The sequence below is a fragment of the Grampus griseus genome (genome assembly GCF_964374135.1).
Source record: "Grampus griseus genome assembly, chromosome: 17".
Taxonomy (NCBI): Eukaryota; Metazoa; Chordata; class Mammalia; order Artiodactyla; family Delphinidae; genus Grampus; species Grampus griseus.
Window position 1 is genome coordinate 15,942,638 of NC_139011.1, and position 15,410 is coordinate 15,958,047.

Genomic DNA, 15,410 nt, shown 5'->3' on the forward strand with positions numbered 1-15,410 from the left:
TCACAGTGAGCCTGATTCTGAAGCCCACTCACCCCGACTTCCCTCCCACTGGACCAGTGACTGCGGGGGACTGTGCAAAGACCGTGGGCTGTGGTCAGGTCGGGTGCCACCCACAATCTGGCTGTGACCCCTGCCAAGCAGATGGAGACCATGACCCGTGGGGGAGGATGGAAGTGCAGGGAGAGGTCAGGGGTGAAAAGAAAAGCTCTTAACAGCGGCAACTGCCCTAGCACAGGCAAACGCCCAGAACCTCTGGTCTTCACCCTCAGATAAATGGAAAATTCCTCATGTGCTCCCTGCGGGGTGAAACAGCAAACCCACCTGAATCCAGGACAGAACAGATTTTTCAGCTGCCTACAAGCTCCTCACATGTCCATTGTTAAAGGTGTACAAGAATGTTCGCTACAGTAATTGTTACTAATTGGGAAGAATTCGATGTTCTAGAATTAGAAGACCTAGAGCAGCTCGGGCTGCGAGGACAAAGTACCACAGGCTGAGGGTGGAGGGGTCAGGGGTGGGGTGGGGCTTAAACCACGGTAATTTGTTCTCTCGCAGTTCTGAAGGCAGGAAGGCCGAGATCAAGGTGTTGGAAGGGTTGGTTTCTTCTAAGGCCTCCCTCCTTGGCTGGCAGACGGCCACCTTCCTTCTGAGTCTTCATCTGATCTTCCCCCGGGCAGGTCTGCATCCTAATCTCCTGTTCTCAGAAACAGTTTCACTGCAGTTACAAAGAACAAGGAAGATCTATATGTATTGACAGGGAAAGAGTTCCCAGCTTATTGTTAAGTGGAAAAAGTAAGTCACTGGACAATATGATACTGATATCAGTGGTTCCCTCTGGAGAGGTAACAGGATTGGGGTAAGGGTGGGGTGAGGGAGACATTTATATGTGTAAGTCTGTGCAGAGATTGGATTATTGTTCTCAATTCTTCACTCCCCTCCTTGCCCTGGCTTTGCAGCTTCTCCCCTGTGGGCTGGGTATATCTCCCTGGCCCGTGGATGTTGAACTTGGCCGGGTGACTTGGTTTGGCCAATAGAATTTGGATGGAGGTGCCCAGAGCAGAGGCCTTAAATGTGCTTGCTTGGTATAGTTTGGTCTCTCAGGCTTCTGTGACCCTCAGTGAGAAGAAGGCACCCCAGGAAATGGCTGACCACGAAGACCACAGTCTTTAAGACTGACCTTCCTGCTGCCAATGGAGACCATGAAGACATGACAAGAAGGGCTGAACCGAACCACAGCCTGGCGCTAGCCCAGCTGACAACACACCTGTGAGCAAGAAAAATACATGCTTACCTGGAAAACATTATGCTGAGTCAAGTAAGCCAGACACAAAAGGACGAACATCGTACGATCCCACGTATATGAAATATCTAGAAAAGGCAAATTCACAGACAGAAAATAGATTAGAAGCTACCAGGGGAGGAGAATGAGGGGAGAGAGGGGAAAGAAGGGCTATTACTTAATGGGCACAGAGTTTCTGCTTGGGGGGATGAAAAGGTTTTGAAAACAGATGTTATGATAGTTGCACAACATCGCAAATGTACTTAATGCCACTGAATTGGACACTTAAAATGGTTAAAGTGGTAAATTTTGTGTTATGTATATCTCATACCACAATTTTAAAAAATAATAATGTAATATACCAAAAATACATTGAATTGTACACCTTACTTTTAAAAATATTTATTTTATTTACTTATTTTCCTTAGGCTGTGTCGGGTCTTAGCTGTGGCACACAGAGTCTTTGCTGAGGCATGCAGGATTCTCTCTAGTTGTGGTGCGGTGGCCTCGCAGCATGTGGGATCTTAGTTCCCTGACCAGGGATTGAACCCATGTCCCCTGAATTAAAAGGCAGATTCTTTACCACTGGACCACCAGGGAAGTGCCTGAATTATATACAGTTTAAACAAGTAAATTGTATGGCAGGAGAATTATATTTCAATAAAGCTATGCAAAAAGAAACCCACATTGTTTAAGCCATTAAGTTTTGGGTGATTTGTTAAGCAGCGCTTGTGCAGCACTAGCTGACTGATACAGTATGTATGCATGTGTTTTATAATGAGCACATATTATTTGTGTAATAAAAATATGCAAAATCAGAATTTATCGGGTTCCCTCTGAACAGGCCCCTCTTTTCTGTTTTCCTGCCCAGTGGTGGCACCAGGGCATTTATGGACATTACTCCTCTAAATTTGGAGTGACACTTTGCTTCTCTCTTTATTCTTGGCGGTAACCCAGACCCAAATTCTGGCCGTTCCTGTAGACTGTGTCTCCACTCGGCTCTGCAGCATCTCCCAGAACATGTTTTCATCTCCCTTGGCCTGGATTGTTTCCTGGCTTTCCAGGTGGTCTCCCTGCCAGGGTCTATCCAGGCCATGGGGGAAGAATAATTTGCAACCTGTTTCCAGTACGTTACTTTGCTCAGCCAGCCCTGAGCCTGCCTCTCAACACACACACACACACATACACACACACACACACACACACACACACACACGCTTTTCATCTGTAAAGAAGGCTTACGACAGCCTCTGCTGCCCATCAGAACAAATTTAAGCCCCTCAAATGTCACCTGGATATGCACCTCAGGGGTACGATGTGATGATGTCCCAAAATTGATGAGCTGGAGAAAAAGCTGCTGTAGGCGGTCGGGCCTCTGCTCCCTTCCTGTCTCTCCTTCATATCTGTTCTTTCTCCACCTTCAGGATTTTATGGAAGATGAGAAAACCTCCAGTGCTGCAAATAAAGGGAATGTTCAGTTCAAAACATTGGTTTAGAAGTTGAGAACGTGAAAGACGCTAATGACTAATTGTAGTGGCTTCTAATTCAAAACTGAAAGAGGACATACATAACCAAGGCGATGGGTAAGAGATGATTGTTTAGAATATAGCTCAAAATTGTTAAAGGAATTGAGTTTTAGTGTCGACACAAAGCTCTCTCCATCCTTTTTTATTTCTTCATATGAACAGAGTGTCTCAACATTTACATCTATAAATATGGAAAATAGGAACAGAATTAATGCTGAATCCCATCTCATTCTAGAAAAAGGGAATAGCTAGCCATGCAGACATGAATTAAGTGGAATTAAAAAGTTGCATCCATCTCATGGATATTTGTTTCAGATTTTCCATTTAATAATTATTCTTCAAAATCATAAATATATTTATGATTTTTGATTGTGTACTAACAAAAATAGTGATGTCAACTTAGAAGAAAAATATGACACAAAACCTTATGGTCACAGGAAACAAAGTTTTCAATTTATGTACATATTCTTGCCGCTGAGAGGCAAGTTAGGGTGCTCAGTAACAGACATTCAAACATAAACTATTATATGAAGATAAAATGCTGGGGGTGGGAGTATAATGGAAATATGAGTTCTGGGGTGAAAATAAATGTAAACTTAACAAATGTTAGAGACGCTTACTCATGAGTATTTAAAATAGATTATGGTTTGTATGGAATCCATAAGGTATTTCGATTTCATTGGATGCCTGGTTAAAAAAAATCATACATGCAGTTTTATTTTTAGAAAATCAGCATATACAATCTACTGGAAATTACATCCTTTGAATTTACAACGAGAACGTTTAGATACAAATTTAGCATTAATCGAGGAGGTGTGTAGACGCTTCTCAAGATTATTGTAGGAGGTGCACGTGAGGAAACACTTGCGGAAACTGCTGCTGGGGGTGAGGGATGAGCTGGTGAGAGCCCCGCGCCGCGCCGTGGTCCGACTCGGGACGGAGCCCCGCCTCGCGTAGCTACGAGCCGCTCGAACTTGGGCAGGTCGTCCAGCCTCTGTGAGTCTGGGTTTGCGCATCGGTGTGTGTAGTGCAGCGGTAACACCGGCCCCCTCCGGGTGGTTTACCCGGCAGTAAATGAGCCGCCGCCGTGTAAGCGTTCAGCCTCCATTCAGCCAAGTGAGGGGGGGAGGTGGGGAAGGGAGAAGCAATCCTGGAAGGAAAAGGGGATGAGATTGCTCAGAGCAGGTGACCTTTGACCTGGCTGAAGAAGGGCAAGGAGGAGATCCCGGCACAGAAAAGGGGCCTGATACGGGAAAAACCGTGTCAGGCGGAGGGAACAGCCCTCGCGAAGGCCTGGAGGTGGGAACTGCTTGCTCCAGGAGCCCCTGCCCCCAGCCCCCGGCGGAAAGGGACAACCTGCCTTCACCCGGCCACGGTCACCCATCACTAGACGAGCCTGGGGGTCGCCACCTGCAGGAGCCTCTGGGCCTGCGACCCTGATGGGCACGTAACACCGACCACTGAGCCCTTTATTTAGGACTCAGGGCGCAGCCAGCCGTCGGGTCCCTCCAGCGTATCCAGGAGGTGCTCAGTGGGGTTTCTGTATCTGCCCAGATTCTGCCGCAGCTTGGGCTTCCTTGAGGCAGTAAGGAAGTCAGTCAACGCTCCCCAGGCCTGGAGACCTGGGTGAAACTGCCGCGACACTCCCTGTTTGCCGTTCTCGGGGTCCCCGGATTCCTCCGTGCGTGTGTGCTGGGGGCGGGATCCCTCTGCCTGGGCCTCTGTTCTCCCGCACCTGCCGGGCGTCCTGGGGCCCCAGCAACCTTAGGCCGGAGCACACTCCCTCGGCCGGGTTCCCGCAGCGGAGCGTGGGAGGGAGAGCTCCCCCAGGGTTGGGTAAGTTTCATCCAATCTGCTAGGCCCGGGGTCCAGGCAACCTACGCCGTCCGCGACTCCTCCTAACGAGACGGGAGGACGCCGTAAGGTGCCCACCCCTTATCTGCACCGACCTCACTCCCAGGGGTCTCTCTCCAAATAATCCGCGCTCCCCCGCCCAATGTTCTCTACACCAACAACCAGGAATTCTGGTGCCTGCTCTTAAGATAATATTATTTTTCACCTTCTTACGCTGATGTTGTGAGTTTCCCTCTTAATGGGTGATTTAAAAAACACTCCCCAACACTTCATAATGAAACATTTTCAGATAAACTGAAACGTTGAAACAATTGTACAGTACGGTGAATATTCGTACATCCACCTCCTAGACCTACGTTAACGTCTCGCTACTCTCGCAGCCTCCCGAATCTCTCCCCACTTCTCTGTCCTTAGGTCCGTCAGGCTATCAAACCGTCTTACCCTTTGAAACACTTCAAACTTGCAATCGTCCAAAGCCCTTCTGTTAGCCTGTCGTTGGTTGGAGTTCAGTCTTAGTTTACATTTTTTAAGGTAAAATTTACACACAGCGAAATATACAGATTTTAAGTGTGCCTTCCTCTGGTCGATTTTAGATGGTACATGGAAGAGTGCTTTTTATTTTAATATTTATTTTAACGTGTATTAGGTGAAAAATAAACATCTGTTTTCCACTTATAATAGTGACAAAGTTTCCTTTAACGATGAATGTATTTAAATGAGCTGATATAAAGGGCTGGGGGTAAGAGAGGGGAGAGGGCTTCCAAGATGCTGAGGCTGCGACCCGAGTTGTCGTTTCCAGAGCTGCGGACGCTTCTATGAAGAGTGGTCTCAGCCGCCGAGCTCCGGGCAGAGGTGGGAACTTGGAGCGTCATAAGGGGCTGGGCACCCGACTGGATCTGGGGATCTGCGGTGGGGCCGGAGTAGTGTGCATTGTGTGTGCGCGTGTGTGTTTTCAAATCATTATGCATGTGCGCCCCGACTCCAGTTGTTAGAGGCTGAGAGTGTCTCTGTGAACGCAGCACCCAGCACAAGGCCGGGGACACGGTAGGTGCCCAAGAAGTGTTTCACGAGATAACGCATGTGCAAACGCTTTGTAAACAGTCTACAAAAATAAGAGTTTACAACAGCAGGAAGAATCCCACGGCCCCGGATCCCCAGTACTCGGCACATGGGGTCCGACAAGCCGCAGTGCTTGTTGATTGATAAATAGACCGGTAGGCGGAGGAAGACCGGAGCGGCGTGGCCGGTTCAGCCAGGGCGGGCACTGGGGTCGGCAACTCCTGTGTCCGGGATCAGGGACTCAGCGGAGAAAATGAAAACGTGGTTTTCTGAGCATGCGTACTGGGCCGCCGCATGAGCCTCATTATCATTCTCCGAGAAACGGCTGGTAGGTGCCTCGTTAGCGCAGTAGGTAGCGCGTCAGTCTCATAATCTGAAGGTCGTGAGTTCGATCCTCACACGGGGCACGATACTTTTGTTCGCTCCAGCTCCTTTATCGTCCTAGAAGGATAGGTTTTACTTGCTTGTGAGGGGATCTGTAGACCCTGGGCGTCCGCGCTTTTCCGCCCTGGGGTCACCAGCGTATTGGCATAGCCAACCCGAAGTACGGAGGCGGGGCATAGTCGTTGATGGAAGATAACCACTCTTCTGCTCCGCCGCCCTGACGGCTCCGGCGTTCTGGGCCCGGGTGGGAGGACTGGAAGGGAGGCCAGCGCCTGAAGACGGGGCGGCAGGGGGTGGGGCATGGGGTGTGGGCACGTGAGGAAGACTAGCGCGCGGCGGGCTGGGGCCCGGGTGAGCCCCTCGGGAAGATCCCCACTCTCACCACCAGCGTTGCGGCCCGGGTACCCAGGAGGTGCACTCACCCTGCCGTCCCACCCTCCACCAGGTGTCCTACCTTGGCCCTTAAGCCCTGATGGTGGCGGGAACGTGCACAGCCCTGGGTGAGGGGAGGCCGGGGTGCTCGAGGTCCAGGAGGACGCTGAGGGCGCCGCTGCCTGCAAAGCCACCTAATGGAGGCCCCAGGGCAGTGCCTGGAACCCAAAGTTTCCTGGGGAGGGTCCTGATTATCAACACCTGGCCCCAGGGAAGGGTGGGTCTAGGCAACTGTGGGGAAGTGGGCGGCACCGTGATGAGAGGCCAGACAGTGCACCGCGCTGAACACCTTGGTGAGGAGTTTGGGCTGCAGAGCTTTGAAGTGGCAGAAGATCGGTCTCGGGGATGGGGGTGTTAGGGAGGTCATGCAGGCAGCAGCCCGGCCTAACGTGACAGGGGCTGTGCTGACGCTGCATCTGAAACAGTTGCTGCATTGCAATGATCACCCGTGAAATTTCTGATAATTCAGTCATTCTGAACAGGTCAAATAGCAAATTAAATTGAGATGTGATGTAAAAGGGAAGAACCTTCTTGTTCTGTTACAAGTTAATCACTAAACGGATGTTGCCTATAAGCTTAAATTATACATAACGGCCCATCTCTGGGAACCCTGCTTCCTAGGTAATGAGCATTAAGCTGAAATACCTTTGTTTAACTCACAGGAAACATCCTGACCAGGCCCACCTGTGCATGACTGCAGCGAGGAAGAAATTAACACATCCCCTCCGGAGGCTGATGGGAACCAGGAAGTGTTTGACTTTACTTCCCACCCCAAACACACACTTTTAGTATAAAAGAAGCCTCAGTTCTAGCTCAGATAAGGTGGTTCTTTGGGATACGAGTCCACTGTCTTCTTGGTCTGCTGGCTTTCTGAATAGAGTCGCTATTCCTTGCCCCAGCAAGTCCTCTCTCCATTTATTGGCCTGTCCTGCCTTGCTACTCCTGGCTAGCTGGCAGTTGGGGGATTTGGGGGTAAGGCCCAGCAGCTGCTGCAACCACTTGTCCTGAGGATCTTCCGTTCAGAACTCCCCGAAGCTGCACTGACTGCCCCAGCGCTTGGCAGTTGGAGCAAGGAATCAACATTTGGGAGCAGACAGGCTCCATACAGGGGGGTAAGTCACTCTGGCTGTGTACAGCCAGGAGCTTTATTTCCTCTCCATTTGGGGTTTGGGGAGTTTTCTCTGGAATAAGCCAATTTGTATTTGAGTGGGGTACCCTGTTGGAGAGAGGAAGGAGTTGTTGGACTTTTACCTGATTTGTGAACTGGTTCATTTGTTTCTTTGGACGCTAGCATTTGTGTTTGGGGTTTGTGTTTTGCTCGTCTTGAAATTCTGTCTTTAAAAATGGGAAATGGGGCTTCCCTGTTGGCGCAGTGGTTGAGAGTCCTCCTGCCGATGCAGGAGACACGGGTTCGTGCCGTCCGCGGCTGGGGCCGTGAGCCATGGCCGCTGAGCCTGCCCATCCGGAGCCTGTGCTCCGCAACGGGAGAGGCCACAACAGTGAGAGGCCCGCGTACCGCAAAAAAAAAAAAAAAAAAAAGGGAAATATTTCAACTATTCCTAAAGAAAGTCCTCCGAGGTGCATTTTGGATAAGTGATCTGATTACAGCTATGAACCCATGGGTGAGGGGAAGATGACATTTTATTGTAACAATGTGTGGCCACAGTACCTGTTAGGATCTCCGCAAGGGGTTTAGGCAGGGTTATCCTGGGACCCTGTGCACCATGTACTGCCACCCTTGCTGTGTTAATTACTTCATTTATGATCCCCTTATGGTCTCCGGTGTCGTTGGTATATGTAAAACCTCAAGACCAAACTTGAGGGTTTACTTAGGATTTTCTGTTTGTCCTTTGCGTTTTCCGTTTCATTTTGTTTGGTACTATTTCTCCATTTACAGCCAAATCAGTTTTGTGATACTTAAAACTTTTGCTGATGTCAAATGGAGGAAAGGAACAGAAAAAGACAAAACCAAAACCTGTCTGTTCTTGTCCAAGGGAGGGACATTCACAGGAAGAAGAGAAAGGTTCTACTTGTTTCCTAACATCACCAAAAGCTACAAATAGAAATAGAAGTGTCTTTTCCATTAATATTAGTAAAAAGGGTTTAGCCATCTAGACAGGTGACCTTGATTTGTCCCATTTGCCAGAAACCCAATCTGAATCTAACCTCTTCTGTAACTGATGGGTTTTACACTGTTGGACCTGATTCATGGGTGAAATTTCAGAATGGTAACCATGAGGTCCCTGTGTTTGTGTACTTGTACATGTGTTATAGATGTGTGGCATTGCCAAAATTAATTTTTAAAAGAGCTCTATTTAATTGGCTTAAAGGAAATTAAGCACTTATATAAATACTCAAAAATAAAAGAAACTGGCCAGAATGAATTTTGGGTTCACATGATCTAGGAAATATTCAGTATTGAATTAATATCTGGTATTAATTAGCTTGAGCTTGTTGGTTTGATTAATACATACCTGTCTTTAGGGTCATCAACGTTAAGTATAATACTTTTATTGTACTTAGGTTTAGTAGAAATGAAGTAAGACCTTATTATTCCTGTTACAAAGTTTGTCAGCAAGAAAAACAACAATATGACAAAGATTTTAAGTAAATAAAATAGAGGTAAATGAGGTAAGACTTTAAGGTAGACTCTATAGGAATAATTATGTTTTGGGAATGTCCATCTAAAATAGTCTGTACAGATTTTCAAAACTTGAAACTAAACTAAGTTAAATCAAGAGAATTCATTGGGTCGTTTCGAATAGGATAAAACATTAGAACATTAACTTCTGGGCAGGTCTAAACGTACATACTTTCGCCCTCTTAGGAGAGGAAGACTAAAGCAAAAGTTTGTCAGTCAGGAAACTCTGGTATGACAAAGAGTTTACTATTACTTGCTTTTTGGTTTTCGCTAAAGATTAAGGTTTTAAGGTTAAGAATTGTGACGGAAACACTTCAGTATGCAAAGATACGGGATGTGTGTTTTCAGCAAAGAAGGTATGAGGAATGAAAATGCATTTTGTTAAAGGGAAAAGGGTGGTTTTGTCCTAGAGCTGGTTGTTTCTGAATGGAAAAGAAAATGAGGAACAGATTAACATGGATACAGAAAGTTGTGGAAGGTTTGTGGAGGAGGAACACTGAAAGAATTTTGTGCATAGTCAGGACTGGCTAACGTAAGATTGAAGCTAATTAAGAAAATGAATCTTAAAGGTAAGGTGGTACAAAACCTGAATTTGGTTCTCTAAGAGGACGAAGTTTTCTTAAAATATTGAACTGCTTTTTTAAAAAAATTTTTAAAATTTTATTTTATTTTTTTATACAGCAGGTTCTTATTAGTCATCCATTTTATACACATCAGTGTATACATGTCAATTCCAGTCTCCCAATTCATCCCACCAGCACCCCCACCCCCAGCCACTATCCCCCCTTGGTGTCCATATATTTGTTCTCTACATCTGTGTCTCAACTTCTGCCCTGCAAACCAGTTCATCTGTACCATTTTTCTAGGTTCCACATACATGCGTTAACATACGATATTTGTTTTTCTCTTTCTGACTTACTTCACTCTGTATGACAGTCTCTAGATCCATCCACGTCTCAACAAATGACTCGGTTTCATTCCTTTTTATGGCTGAGTAATATTCCATTGTATATATATACCACATCTTCTTTATCCATTCGTCTGTCGATGGGCATGTAGGTTGCTTCCATGACCTGGCTATTGTAAATAGGGCTGCAATGAACATCGGGGTGCATGTGTCTTTTTGAATTATGGTTTTCTCTGGGTATATGCCCAGTAGTGGGATTGCTGGATTGTATGGTAATTCTATTTTTCGTTTTTTAAGGAACTTCCATACTGTTCTCCATAGTGGCTGTATCAATTTACATTCCCACCAACAGTGCAAGAGGGTTCCCTTTTCTCCACACCCTCTCCAGCATTTGTTGTCTGTAGATTTTCTGATGATGCCCATTCTAACTGGTGTGAGGTGATACCTCATTGTAGTTTTGATTTGCATTTCTCTAATTATTATTGATGTTGAGCAGCTCTTCATGTGCTTCTTGGCCATCTGTATGTCTTCTTTGGAGAAATGTCTATTTAGGTCTTCTGCCCATTTTTGGATTGGGTTGTTTGTTTCTTTAATATTGAGCTGCATGAGCTGTTTATATATTTTGGAGATTAATCCTTTGTCCATTGATTCATTTGCAAATATTTTCTCCCATTCTGAGGGTTGTTTTTTCGTCTTGTTTATAGAGAACCAGCTTTTAGTTTTATTGATCTTTGCTATGGTTTTCTTTGTTTCTATTTCATTTATTTCTGCTCTGATCTTTATGATTTCTTTCCTTCTGCTAACTTTGGGTTTCGTTTGTTCTTCTTTCTCTAGTTTCTTTAGGTGTAAGGTTACATTGTTTATTTGAGATTCTTCTTGTTTCTTGAGGTAGGCTTGTATAGCTATAAACTTCCCTCTTAGAACTGCTTTTGTTGTATCCCATAGGTTTTGGATCATCGTGTTTTCATTGTCATTTGTCTCTAGGTATTTTTTGATTTCCTCTTTGATTTCTTCAGTGATCTCTTGGTTATTTAGTAACATATTGTTTAGCCTCCATGTGTTTGTGTTTTTTACGTTTTTTTTCCCTCCTGGGTCATCTTCACTATCATTATTCTGAATTCTTTTTCTGGAAGGTTGCCTATCTCCACTTCAGTTAGTTGTTTTTCTGGGGTTTTATCTTGTTTCTTCATCTGGTACATAGCCCTCTGCCTTTTCATCTTGTCTATCTTTTTGTGAATGTGGTTTTTGTTCCACAGGCTGCAGGATTATAGTTCTTCTTGCTTCTGCTGTCTGCCCCCTTGAACTGCTTTTTGTAATAGATTGTGAGTTTCTTTAAATGATCTGTATTTACCACTGAGATCTTTTATTATCACTGGTTAAGTGAATGAGTATTGTTTCACAGTGACCTGTGATTCTGTTTGACCAAGTGTTTTAAAGCTTTTTGACATTTTTGACAGACTTCCCAAAGATCAAATTCTAAATGGAGTTCATTTGACCTCTAGCTAACTTTGAGGTCTTCCATGGGGTCCCTGGAACACCTCAAATTATTTGTTTCTCTCCATTTCAGAGAGAGGAATATTAAACTAACTAGGCTTATTTGGTATGTTAAATTACATGGGAAGCATTGTCAAATAAGTGGTGATACAAGCTAAGAAGTTTTATCTTATGGGTAAACATTATTAATATACACATTCTAGAAACTATATGGAACTCCTACAATTCTGGTATATCCTAGTAAATGATATTGGTCATAATTTTAGTAATTATCTTAAATTGTTGTATGTCACAGCAGTAACCAAGTTTCTTTTCAATTGCACTGTAGTCCCAGTTTGCCTTTTGCCAAAGCAAAAAGGCATCCTTTCAATGGTTAGAGATGATCAATTGCTATCTATGGTTTTACAGTGGCTTTTGAATACCTCTATAGCTATTTTGTGAGGAAGCAGGGAAGAATGATGAAGTCCTTTATGTGCAAGCATTTGTGTTATTACACCATGGAAGATAAGAAGGGAAGGGAATAAGAGTGAGGATATGTTGCTTCAGACCTTAACTCCTCCGGCTCAGCTAACTGTCCCATCTACTCTGGCCATTATGCCAGTATATCCACCCTTTCCACCACCTTCCATGCCTGTCTAGCCCCAATTCCTGACACTGGGGCTCAGGACTGCCCCTCCTTCTAGGGATCAATTAGAAAAGCCTGTGTTAGCTTCTGGGGTACAAGGACTTGGTCCCATGATCACCATCTAAGACCCAATAGTGTATCCAATTTGGGCCAGAAGCCACTCCCAGGGCAGGGAGCTTTCCATTGCTGTTATCTCATACAGGGGGCTAAATGCAAACAACCAGGCAGCTGGGTTTCTCATCCTTCTTTAACTGGAAGGATCACACCCCTCCTTTATAGGGAGGATCCTCTACACCTGAAGCCCACTTGACAGGATCCACAGCTGAACCAAATTAGGACCACAATGAGGGAGGAATGCCCTTATTAGAGCACTACTAATTAGTATATCTTGGCAGGGCTTTGAAAAGGGGAACCAAAGCAAAAGAATTTGAATAAAATTAAAGAAATCCAGCAAAACAAATGAAGACCTCTCTGAATTTTTGGAAAGGATTTGTTAAGCCTATAGACGTCATCCTAATGCAGATCCCAAGACCCCTGAAAATATTAGAATGATAAATTTGACCTTTTTTGGAGGGGAAGGAGGGGGCAAAGTGCTTCAGATATCAGGAGAAAGTTGCAAAAACTAGGTGGTGCATTTGGAATGAACCCTTCTCAATTGGTAGATGCTGCTTTTACAGTGTTCAACAGGGAACACCAGAGAAAAGAAGATGCAAAATGAAACGCCACGTTTTTGACACCAGTGTTGGATTCCCAGAAGGCGAGTAACCGAAGAAATAAGCCATCACTATGGGGGAGAAACAATGCACTTACTGTAAGGAGGAACCACTGCCCAAGGCTAAAACAAAAGAAAAACAAAAGATGAGAGTCTCTAACAGGGTAGAAAGGGAGGAACACTGATGAATGAAGAGGCCCAGGGGCTCCCTTGGACTTGAGGCACTTAATTCCCCACAGGAGCTCCGGGTAAAATTGACAGTGGGGAATGAGCCGATTGACTTTCTGACAGATTTCACCCTGAAGTCTTTCACCAGAACAGCTTGACCTCAGAGTCCCACCAGGACACACTTAAACCTACAGATGGGGCTCCTGAGAACCCCGGAAAAAGAGACAGAGTTCTCTCCAACCCATCACAGGTCTACGAAAAGGTAAGACCAGGAGTGTGTGCTAATGGCATCCCAGGGAAGGCCAAAAGCACATGACCAATATGAATCCTATTAAAAAGGGACGCTGGGACACCTAATCTATCCTCTGAGGCAAGAGGATGGACCAGTCAAAATACCAGCCAGTGTATTCAGAAAAGGACAAAGAGAGGGCCAAAGAGTGGGGTTTCACTTGGGTCACGCCTGGCTGGAAATGGAGTGCACAGGTTTTTTGTTTCCTGAGGCTGCAGCCCATTCATAATAGTGCCCATTATAGGAGAGATGCCACCTTACAAAGGGTTCAAATATATATATAATGGGGCCTAACAAAAGACCATCCAGCAAGTCACTCAGAATTGCATGATTTGTGCTAAAAATAATCCAAATACTGCTGTCAGACCTCCCCAGACGGGGACTCAACATAGAGGAATCTGCCCTACCGAGGACTGGAAAATGGACTTTACTCAAATGCCTTGAGCTGCAGGAAGTTTTAGATAACATGCTAGTGTGTGTGGACACGTTTTCAGGATGGGTGGAAGCATACCACCTGGACAGAAAGGCTCTAAAGTGGTTAAAGCCCTCCTTAGGGAAATTATCCCCTGATTTGGATTACAGCATTGCTTTCATCCCAGACCACAGTCATCAGGAAAAACCAAGAAAATGAATCATACATTAAAAAGGAACATCATTAAACTATGTCAGAAGACTAATTTAACTTGGGATAAGGCCTTGCCAGTTACGCTGCTATGGATCAGTGGCTCCCAGAAACAGTCTTAAATGAAGCCCCTTTGAAATACTGTCTGGTAGGCCATTCGAGGTGGCTGCCTGGGCAGGAGAATCTATAAATGCTTTAAAATACCGAGCAGCTGCCAGCTACGTTAAAACTTTGGGCATTATACTAACCTCTGTTCATGACTTGACCTCCAACAGGCCTGCCTGTCCAACTGAAGTAGATGGTAATTTCATTATAGCTGGAGAAGCTTCAACCAATTTGTTTAATTTTGTCCAAATAAATGGCACAGGAATTTAGTATATGTACTGGGAACCAGAACCAAAACCCCAAGTTCAATTACAAATTAGACAACAAAGTGCTAAGGAGTTTCATCAGGTTCAAATAATTGTAGGTATAAAAGGACTGACTAAAGATTCTAAGGAATAGTCATTGCCTCTGTTCAGTAAGTAGCCAGAGCGATCTTTATCCCTTTTGCCACAAGATTGTGGAACGGACCTTGACAGTAGGGAATTGTAATAGGGAATAACCTTTGTATTCGATTAGTAATACAAGTTAATCACTAAAGGGATGTTGCCTATAAGCTTAAATTTTACATAATGGTCCATCTCTGGGAACCCTGCCTCCCAGGTAATGAGCTTAAGCTGAAATACCTTTGTTTAGCTCATAGGAAACATCCTGACCAGGCCCACATGTGAATGACTACAAGAAGGAAGAAATTAACATATACCCTCTGGAGGCTGACCGGAACCAGGAAGTGTTTGGCTTTAATCCCTCCCCTTTTAGCATAAAAGAAGCCTGAAATAACTCAGGCAAGATGGTTCTTTGGGACATGAGTCCGCGTCTTCTTGGTCTGCTGGCTTTGTGAATAAAGTCACTATTCCTTGCCCCAGCAACTCCTCTCTCCATTTATTGGCCTGTCCTGCAGCAAGCAGCAGGAGCTTGGACTCAGCAACAGTGATGGCTATAACCACCCCTTCATCTTTCAAGTCTTTGATAGCACACTGGTCTCCGCAATTCTCCATTGAGGATGTGATAATACTTTTGGGTTAACATCGTGGTAGGGAGGACTTTCAGAGGCCTTCACTTGGCTCTTCCTATTCTAACGACCCTTACTCAGTGGGTCATAGCACCAGTGTAGAGATTCTGCCCTTTGTCAAATATGTTTATTCCAATTATACATTCAGGTACCGAAAATCACCACAGTTGGTTTCACGGCCTTATTGCATCCACTGTAATTCAAACTGGCCCAAGTCTCCTTTTTCACCTGACCACTGTTAGCTCTGACTTTGGTGGACCCAAGTAATTAGTGTCATTTTACAGCCAATGTCTAGTAATCCCTG

General features: G+C 45.1%; 1 long non-coding RNA gene across 2 annotated transcripts; it reads left to right on the forward strand.

The window, feature by feature from the left end:
* Positions 1 to 1,983, forward strand: LOC309835376. Of its 2 annotated transcripts, none has more exons than XR_014297987.1 (3): positions 1 to 792; positions 1,089 to 1,315; positions 1,708 to 1,983. It is a non-coding gene; the product is annotated as an uncharacterized lncRNA (long non-coding RNA). The 2 variants fall into 2 exon arrangements; XR_014297988.1 differs by having other exon boundaries at positions 1,119 to 1,315.
* The last annotated feature ends 13,427 nt before the right edge of the window (positions 1,984 to 15,410 follow it).